The following is a 9,551-nucleotide window of genomic DNA, read 5'->3' as shown; positions in this document are numbered from 1 at the left end:
CCCAATATAACTCATTGCAATCAGTTGTCTAAACACTCTTCTAAATTGAAAAGAGCACGGATTCCCAACTTAAAAGATTTCAAGGATAGACCTGTTACCCATTTCAATGTAAAAGTTACCTCATAAAAAAGCTAATTTAGTACCATTAAGCACCACTTAAAAAGTAAAGGTGTAGTGTATGTGAAGTACACCAACAAGCAGACTTGAAAAAGTGTGCCCACTTAGCTCCATAAGTAATATAAATCGTACATTTAAAAGTAAACTCAGTTACTCAACTTCTGGTGCCCAAGTGTACATTAAACACACACATGTATTACTTATTTGCCTAAGGACACTCGTTACACATTAGCTTTTCTAAAATGTTTAAACTATCTCATTACTATACAGCCATAAAGTTAGACTGACTGAGTCTGTGTTGTCCTAGAAATAGGAAATAGTTTTCCTTCCTTGAGTAGAAATGCTCTTCATGTTTGTTGCAATGCTTTTCACTCAGGCTTTTGACAAAATGGCACCCCTTGTGACCTAGTTTCAAAAGACCTCCTCATCAGACTGTTCACTTCTCTCTCGCATCAAAACACCTCAACATTTTTTCCTCTGAAAGAACACCAACAGTCTGCTGTCTGGTATTTATTTTCTTTTGTTGCATTTCTAGGGTACACAATTGCAAGCATGATTTCAAAAGTGTCTCTCGCTTACCCAGAAATAACCCCATATGTCCGATGCATTGTTTGGATCGCCAAGGGGGCATTTGGACCCCCCTTGTTTTTGGCTCTGTTCAGTTGATTTACTTGAGCCAGATTTCAGAGAATGGTCTGTATATTACCCTCTATCAGTTTGGCAGAGGTGCATTTTGATGCCTCACTGTCCATATGGGGATACAATGCTGTATTTGGTGCGGCCCCACTGTATAATTCATCCGGAGCGGACTCGTGCCATACATCACCACATGTATTATTCATGGCTAATATGTTCCCCGTAAATATACTGGTTGGTGTGGAGAATGGTTTGGCAAAATGCCTCTTCCTCACCATCAACCCCCCTCACACACACACTCGTTAGATGCTGTTGTGTGGCTGTCGCCTCGCAGACAGCTGGACAATCCCTGGATTTTCCGTCACTCAACAGACACCTCAGTGTTTTTCTGCCCAAAGCGCATTAACCCTAGCATGACTCCCTTTCTCCCCCTTCTATTCTTTGTAACAGTCACTGCAGCATCTGACTGCATGCGCTGCACTCTCACATTACAATTGACTCAGGCGTGAGCAAGCTGAGGTTTTTCTTTTTGGTATCCAGCACAAAGGCTTTGTGCCACCTTCACCCTGAATGTTTCCTGTGTGTGTGTAAGTACATATGCACATGCTGCATCCAGTTTCAGAGGATCCTTGACAGTATCACGCAGCCAATAAAAGACCACCTGTTCCTGTGCTAATCTAATCTGGCCTTGCACAGACTTGACGGCATTTCTTCCAGTGTCACGTTCCATCGGGGCCCCCTCTGCCACTCCACGGCAAAAGCCAGGCCGAGTTGTTAACAGAGCACCCCTGACACACAATGTGACAATTTCACGCCCAGCCCCTAATCCAGCTGACACGGATATTGACGCTCCTTTAATTGCCCTGTAAGTTTCTGCTTTTTTGAACATGTTGAGGAATATAAAGCGCCGTCAAACCTGTTCCCGTTCCTCCGCTTGTCTGTCAGGATGGCTGTCACCTTGTTATGATTAATGTATTCCCAGGCATGCACACTTTTATTCTGGGAAAACACACCTTTATCCAGATGAAAAGCTGCTGTGAAGTCCCACCACGTTTTTCTCTTGCCGAGGAGCCTGATATTGCACATGGCAAATACATATTTCAGAAACAACTACTTAAATGCATCTTTCAGGGTGTTGAATCAGCTTGTCTCAGTTTAATTCAGTTTTCTCTCAGGGCAATTTTGGAGTGGAGTTGAAGTGTACCAAATTGAGATATGGATTTTTCTGTCTCTTTGAGCCAGAAATAAGATCACTTGAAGAGTTTGTGAGAGGCAGGTTAGGGATCATATGTGTTAAGTTGGAGATTGAATTCGGTCCACCCTTTGCACAGTCAAACAAGCACATAGTACACCCCGAATACACAACATTAATAATACATGAAAACACGAACAAGCTGCAATCCTGATATCTCCCTCCTGTAATGTATCTTGTGATTAATTTTAAACTAAATGTGAAATACATTCTTTAAAGCACATGCAAATCCACATTTTAAAAAAGCATTCAATATATATGATAATGATAAATTGTACTGTCTGAAACATGTTCTGCCTTGCGTCATATGCACATTTCTGTATAGCAACCAAAAGCCACATTGTTACAGGTAAATATGATCACAGGATGGAAAATATTGTATGTGTCGGGCCATTTCAGAGGCATTCATTTCACATCCGCTCAGGAAAAAAAAACACCCATTTGAAATGAATCCTGTATGGAGCGAAACAAGAAACAGAACCTCAGATGGCTTCACCAATCTCTTTCTCACTGGGGGTCTTACAGGGGCGACTAGCTACTCCTCCCACAGCCCACTGGCAGATCAATACCAGGAATCAGGCCATTACGCTCCTTTGAAAGCGCTACGTGCACAATCGATATGTTATTATTTTTCATCTGCTGGCTGTATTTAATACCCTCATTATTATTTCCCCTCACTGAACAGGGAGGAAGCTATTCCCGTCCCAACTTAGATCATTTTTTTGGGCTGTCTTGGATTGGTCCTAATTTACATGGTTGTGGTGGAATGTGTGGCGGCACGCTCCCTGTGCATATTGTTGTGTTTGGAGTCCTGCTTGTAGGTTGTTAGCGGTGGTGTGTGGTCTCTTTTGGTTAGTGAAAGCCTGTAGAACTGGAGGTTTATGTGACAATGGAGCCCCCTGTGAAGAGGTAGTTCACCTATTTACTTGTATTTTATTTCTGATATGCATTATTGGTTTTCTCATTTGCTTTAAGAAACACATCGAGATCGTCTTTGATGGTTGCAGATGACATACGGCAGAGGTTGACGGAGAACATTTTATTCAACATAAATGGCCCTTTACTGTTTAATGTTTAATTCAGGGCATAATGTTTAATGTCCTTTTAGACTTATCATGTTTGCAAGGGCAATATTGAATAATGATATATGAGTTACGCTCCATGTTTTTCTTTAATCTTTATGGCAAATCGCAGCGAGATCAAACGTGCATTAACTCTCCTGCAATAAAGCACTTGATGTATGCCGGGGCCACCACGACGCAGGTGTGATCTGAAGCTCATGCATGACACACGCTGTGTCCAAAATGTATGGAGTGAATTAACTGGTAATACTCATTTTAATATAAATGAGCTCTCTCATAATGACGTGAAGGTTCCCTCAACGCAGCGGGAGAGTGGCGTGGGGAGCGAGAACGGAAGGGCCCAGTTAGCAAACGACAGTTTGGTGATAAATCATCTGTAATTAAACGCTTTGGAAATATACGGACCACAGCAGAGAGTGGGGGAGGGGGGCTGTTAGACAGTAGGTGGGTGGCATGGTTGCCCATCCTGGTGATCTGTTAATAAATGAAGAAGAAGGAGATGATTGGACGAGTTTGCTGTTGAATCTTTCTGATCAGATAGCCCGGAGCTAAGCCTCGGTGTTCATTAATCAGAGGCTCCTTCTGATAGATCTCTCCTGCTTCACCTATTAAAACCTTTTTCTATATGTTTAAAATGTACCGTGTTTCTCACTCCTGGTGAAAGATTAATTGCTCTTGATCAAAGTCGTCAAGCAGAAGCCACACCGGGCTTAATAGCCTCAGAGGAGAATGGCTTTCTTTATATGGGGGTGGAGGGAGCTGCAGACTCCTATTATCTTGTCTTTCGTGTTCCTGCTGTAGGAAATGTAATTCTTTACCATGCTTTTTTACTTTCTGCTGGTTTGGAGAACAAGCCTTCAATGTCAAGCAGGCATGCGGACGAAGGCTGAACATGGAGCACTATCACAAAGTAGCAATTGAAGTGGAGGCCATAGACTGGCTCATTGGGAAGGAGTATAAATCAGAGAGGACGAATGACAAAGATTAATGCCAGCCAAGCCCACGGAATAACCCTTCCATCCCACACCAGCCTCGCCCTACAACAACTTCCTGATAAAACCACCAAAGTGACACTACACAAGGTACAATAATAGAAATGCATTACTCAAAAGCCCTTTGGGACATGTAGATAGGAGAAGGGTGCCAAAGGAGAGATGTAGAAGACTACCTGAGCAAAATAATATTTTTATGTCCTTCACAGGACAAATGGTGTTCCTTCAGATGGTATGAGTGAGTTTAAAGGGTTTATGGCCCCTATCACAGTCACTCTCTGAGCGGATGTTCATTATGTGGTCATATTTATGATGTCCCTTAGTACAGGCCAATTTATGTGATATATTTTTAAGTATCTGAGGTAGTTAAGCTTTCACTGAATTAATGATTGGAAAACTGTATTCTTAAAAAAAAGGGATAGCCAGGCTGTAAAACGTTTGCTCATTTTATTCATTTTTTTATTTTATTTGATCTTTTGCATTCGTTTGGACTTTTTTAATTGGCCATTTATTATGCTGTTCTTTTGGACTCTTAAACAGTAAGCATTTGATATATTTTAGCCCAGAATTGGCCTGCTCATTTTGTTAAATGCCATTGCAGCCTTTAAAATCTCTTTTTGAGCATTACTGACGGCAACCTGCCTCTAATATTCCTGAGAGATATTTTCTGTCATTAACATATTTCCCTCCTTCTTGTGCTGGATTTAGACAAATGCCCTGAGAAAGCCTGCACAATTGTTTACTGCCTAGTAAAATGTAACGTGTAGGCAAGCTTCTCTCTCTCCTCTCTAGTCTATTGCTTTTGGGGTTTCGCTTCAAAGTCCCCTCAGCTCTGTATTTTTTTGTATCATTCCCATGAATCTCTCCTGATCGTAATCTGATTTTGCGGCTGATTTATTTTCAGCAGAAAAGGGAGAGGAAGTGAGTGGAGGCTTTTCACTGAGTAGCCTGGCAGCGGGTGCCGCCACTGGGCAGCACGCAATCAGCTCGAAAATGAAGTGAAGTGCTCTCCCCATGCTCAATACACACAAACACACACACACACACACACACACACACACACACACACACACACACACACACACACACACACACACACACACACACACACACACACACACACACACACACACACACCAACTCTTCCCCAATGAAAAAAGACAATACTGCAATTTGATCCAAAAAGCTCTCCGCTTACCTCCACTCTCAACTCTCTTCTCTTTTATTTATCGGGGGTTTCTCGCCCCCCTGACAATCCAGATCAGTCCATTATGTTCTTCCACTCTTTAATTTGGTGGGCAAATTTCATTTCCAAATGAATACCGTGCCGTTTTAATGCAAGCCGCAGAAGATAAATGCTTCAGTGCTGCGCATGTTTGATCGCTCACTTTGAAGAAGCAGCTTCTTTGTGTTTTGAGGCTGACCCAGCAATGAGATGAGGGGGATCAGAGGTGTGTATTATAGGTGTTACTGCTCATACTACAGCAGCTTTCATATGTGTGTGTTGGAGTAGTTGTCAGAATTGTTCGAATCGTTGTTGTTTTTCTTTACCCTACAGCGTCATCCAATGCATGGAAATGGCAAATAGAGGTCAGGCAGTCATCCAGTGTATCTCTGGTGCTGATTATAAATGAGTTGAAATGCTGAATGCAATGCAGAGTGAATCACATCTGCACATCATCTTTCCTGCAGGTCATCGTCATATAGTGTCTAGCAACAAAACCTTAACTTGTCGTATATGTGGTAGACTCTTCAAGGGATCCATGTCGTGCACTGTTTTGTTTTCATCCTTGGACTCTTCACATTAATCATTCCAGGATAGTTTTATTACATTTCAGGAATCGGTCGCTCTGTGACCCAAAGTACTCAATCCTGTAGAAGCAGTTAGCGCAAAATTCAATAAAGTGTTTTTTTTTTAGGGTGTACATAAAATCTTTAACATCTATTAAGCTGTAAATTATTGTGTAATCTTCATTTTTTTTAGAGGCTGTAGCAATATTTTTTGCTTCAAGAATTACTTAAACAATTATCTTGCTGCAAATTTCTTTCAATCGACTCTACATTTAATTTGAAAGACCTTTCCACCTCAAAAGAAATAAAAAATGATTAAAATAAATAAAAACCATCCAACGAGACAGAAAATACTGCATCATAAGTTCTGTCTTGTATTTGACTTTGGATTATTTTTATATTTTGGCTCCTGATGTACACATCGTTGTTCATGCCCTTATAACTAATTAAACAGTAGATGTCCCTGAAACCTCACCTTGAGCTGGCGGTCATCTTTATTTGAATTATGTATCAGGTGTATTATTTTGACATTTATAGAATTACTTGTCAAAGATCACAGAAGTACCTTTATGTGGGTATTCCTTCAGATGGGAATTTTTTCCTGTCTTTGAGTTCTCTGGGCTCGTTGCCAGGGTGCCAGAGAGATTAATTCATCGTGTTTGATGAACCGCAATTGTTGATAGAGTTGAGAGTGAAAATGGTTTAAAAAATCTCCAAGGTGTAACTTTCTAAGAGTGTTCTAACAAAGCGAGACGAACAGAGACATGTGGGAGGCCCAGCGCGCTCTGATCATGTCGGCGTCTGCCGGATTGTGAAAAGGCATTAATTGGGGAGCATCAGGTTATCAGGCTGAGGAAAATATCTTCACAGAAGTAATCAAACCTTGATGAATTAAAGCAACGTGCTAAGCCCTCGTGTCCGGCCGTGATAGAACTGACCCTCAAGCTTAGCTGATAGCTTTCTTCTGATAAGAATTAAACAAAAACACAACACAAATCCTGGCTTTACCGGCATCAGCATATATTAAGCATCAACCAAAGAGGATAAAAATGCAGATGGTTCCAAAAATGGAGCAAGAAACTTGAGTGGAATGAAAATGTAATCACTCAGGCACTCAAAAGGTTTGGAGAGGATACTTATGTAGCCCACATGCTGATCTTTTTTGCTAAATTACATTTGTCAGACTTTAAACATCTTAGTGGTTGATTTGATGGCTTGATTGACTCGACGAAAACAGTACAATCTGGGATAATGGGAATCGACAACGGTTTTTTGGGCAAATGCATCCTGCCAGTGAAGAAAAGGTTTGCATCCAATTTGTGTTTGGTGCTGATGCTGATTGATGCACACTTTAAATGTATCACAACGTACTTTATACAGCTGCCTTGATGGACAGTCTAATCTAAAGCAAACTGAAATTGCAGTAATAAGTGTAGTATCAGAGTAAAGTTTTCTGTGTTTAAACTTTCCTTCTCTTTGCCAGTGCCTGCTTGAAAACACACAGGTAGCTTCCTCTGATAACTCATTTTATTGAGCATTCCCGTTTTTTTTAAAATGTGTAATTCCCAGTTCCTTCTCACTGCTGATCTTATTACTGTTTACTCCAATGTTGACCTATCAAGGGTTAATTCAGCCACATGCTGCATGAAATTTACCTGAACTAGATTCTCACTTTTACTAGCATTAGGTCTACAGGATGGTATCATTTTCTCGATGTCACTTGAGTCCGAATCAGTTAGGGTTGAAGACTGCTTTTTGAAAAAATCTGGGAAGGGAACCTAATGCTCAAAAGAGGAACCAAGCAATTTGGAACAGCCATGTTGGTAGTTTTGGAGGAAACTGATAAAGAAATGATTTAGCTGTTAGGTTTCTGGATTTCTTTCTTGGTTTCATGAGGTGATTGGTCATGTTAAAAGTGCACCATTAAGGTTTTACCCCCTGTTAACAGAACCCTGACTTCATTTCTCTGTAGATTCTAATTATCAATGTTCAGAGGTCACATTTTACAAGGAAGAAAAGACCGACTGCTCTACTGTCGGCACACTCGTTTGTGACACCTTAACCTTTTCTTATCGCACATATTAAATAATTCACTCTTTCCTCCCTGTAGTTTTCCTCAAGTGAACACTTTCAGTTGCACAACACAGAAATGCCAACCTAACAACATACCCATATCTCTTTTTTGCATCTTTAATATGTGAGGAAACCTTGGGATTTGCATAGTGTTTTCTATCAAAAAAAATTGGCAACACTTACGCCAGCATATGTTGAAGGTGTCTTGATATCATCTTGTCAACACACGTGAAGAAAGCAAGTAAAGGACGTGGGGCAGCAGAAATCATTCCATTTTATCTTGTGTCTCCATCCAATCTGCCTATCAGGACTGCTGCAATCACTTGAGGCAGCATTTAATCAAAAACAAAATGCCTAAATTTAATTTCAAGCTGATATGCCAAAGCATAAACGCTATCTCTGTCCAATCTCGGTGTGTTTATTTTATTCTGACTGAACTGAATGTGAGGCTTCTTCCTTTTTTTTGCACTTTGAAAGGCTGGGTGAGGCAGGAGGGAGGAGGTGTATGGGAAGGGAGGAAGTGAAGGAGTTAGGGAGTGTGCGCTGGCGTTCTTGCTGCGCAGCGCTGATATCATTAAGGACTCTCCATGCATTCTGCCTTCTCCGAGCTCAAAGGGCATGTTAGCCCCAGGTTCATCAGCTTGCTATTGTGTGGCGCTGGCTGAGAAAAGGCTGCGCGAGTGGCTCTGAACGGCTGTGGAGGAGGAAGAGGAGGGTGTGAGGAGGGGGACCCAGCGCAGGCTGTGTTTCCCATTTACCAGAAGGGAGGGGGGTACACAAACAATTCAGCCTGCTTTCCCACACTTGTGCATGCAAACTTCTCTCCTGCACTGCCTCATTCTCTCTTTTCTGCTCCGTCTCACACTCTCTCTTGCAGTTTAACACTCACTATATTTCTGTCACACACTCAATATCTCTTTTTCTCCCTCCCCCTGTTTTCCTTCTGCCTTTGTTTACCTCTTGGGTACCCCCCCCCCCCCATTTTCCTTTCCCTTCCATTTCTTCGCCGTGTCCCATGCCTCTTGTGCTGTGTCTTCATCCCCTGATTAGATTTGGCCCCCGCACTATCTCATTTTGCTCCGTCTGAGGCGGTGCGCTGCCGAGTATCCTGGGAAGGCTCTTCGTCTGAGTCGCTGCAGCGTAACCACGTTAGCCGTGCTTAGGATGTCACCGATGGTTTGCCTTACAGACGTGCGTCCGCCTGGGACCAATCTCAGTCCCCTAACAGAGTAATGCAACAACAACATAACTGCATACAGACGACACACACACTTCCGACTACACATACACACACAGGAAAAGTAGTGCCGTGTTCTATTTGTTATTTGTTAAATCAGTGTGTGTGTGTGTGTGTGTGTGTGTGTGTGTGTGTGTGTGAGAGTGGACTATTCTAGAGAGATGTAAACAAATAAATCAAATGCATCCATTAGATTTTTAATCCACAAAATTTGACTTACAATCTGAATGGTTTAGTAAAGGGGATTTATAAAATCAATCACATATGGCATGTACACCGATCAGCGATAACATTATGACCACCTGCCTAATATTGTGTAGGTCCCCCTTTGGCTGCCAAAACAACCCTGACCCGTCGAGGCATGGACTCCA

Source organism: Eleginops maclovinus, chromosome 14, assembly GCF_036324505.1.
Source record: "Eleginops maclovinus isolate JMC-PN-2008 ecotype Puerto Natales chromosome 14, JC_Emac_rtc_rv5, whole genome shotgun sequence".
Classification (NCBI taxonomy): domain Eukaryota; kingdom Metazoa; phylum Chordata; class Actinopteri; order Perciformes; family Eleginopidae; genus Eleginops; species Eleginops maclovinus.
The sequence above is the reverse complement of the archived record's forward strand: the minus strand, read 5'-3'. Positions refer to the sequence as shown.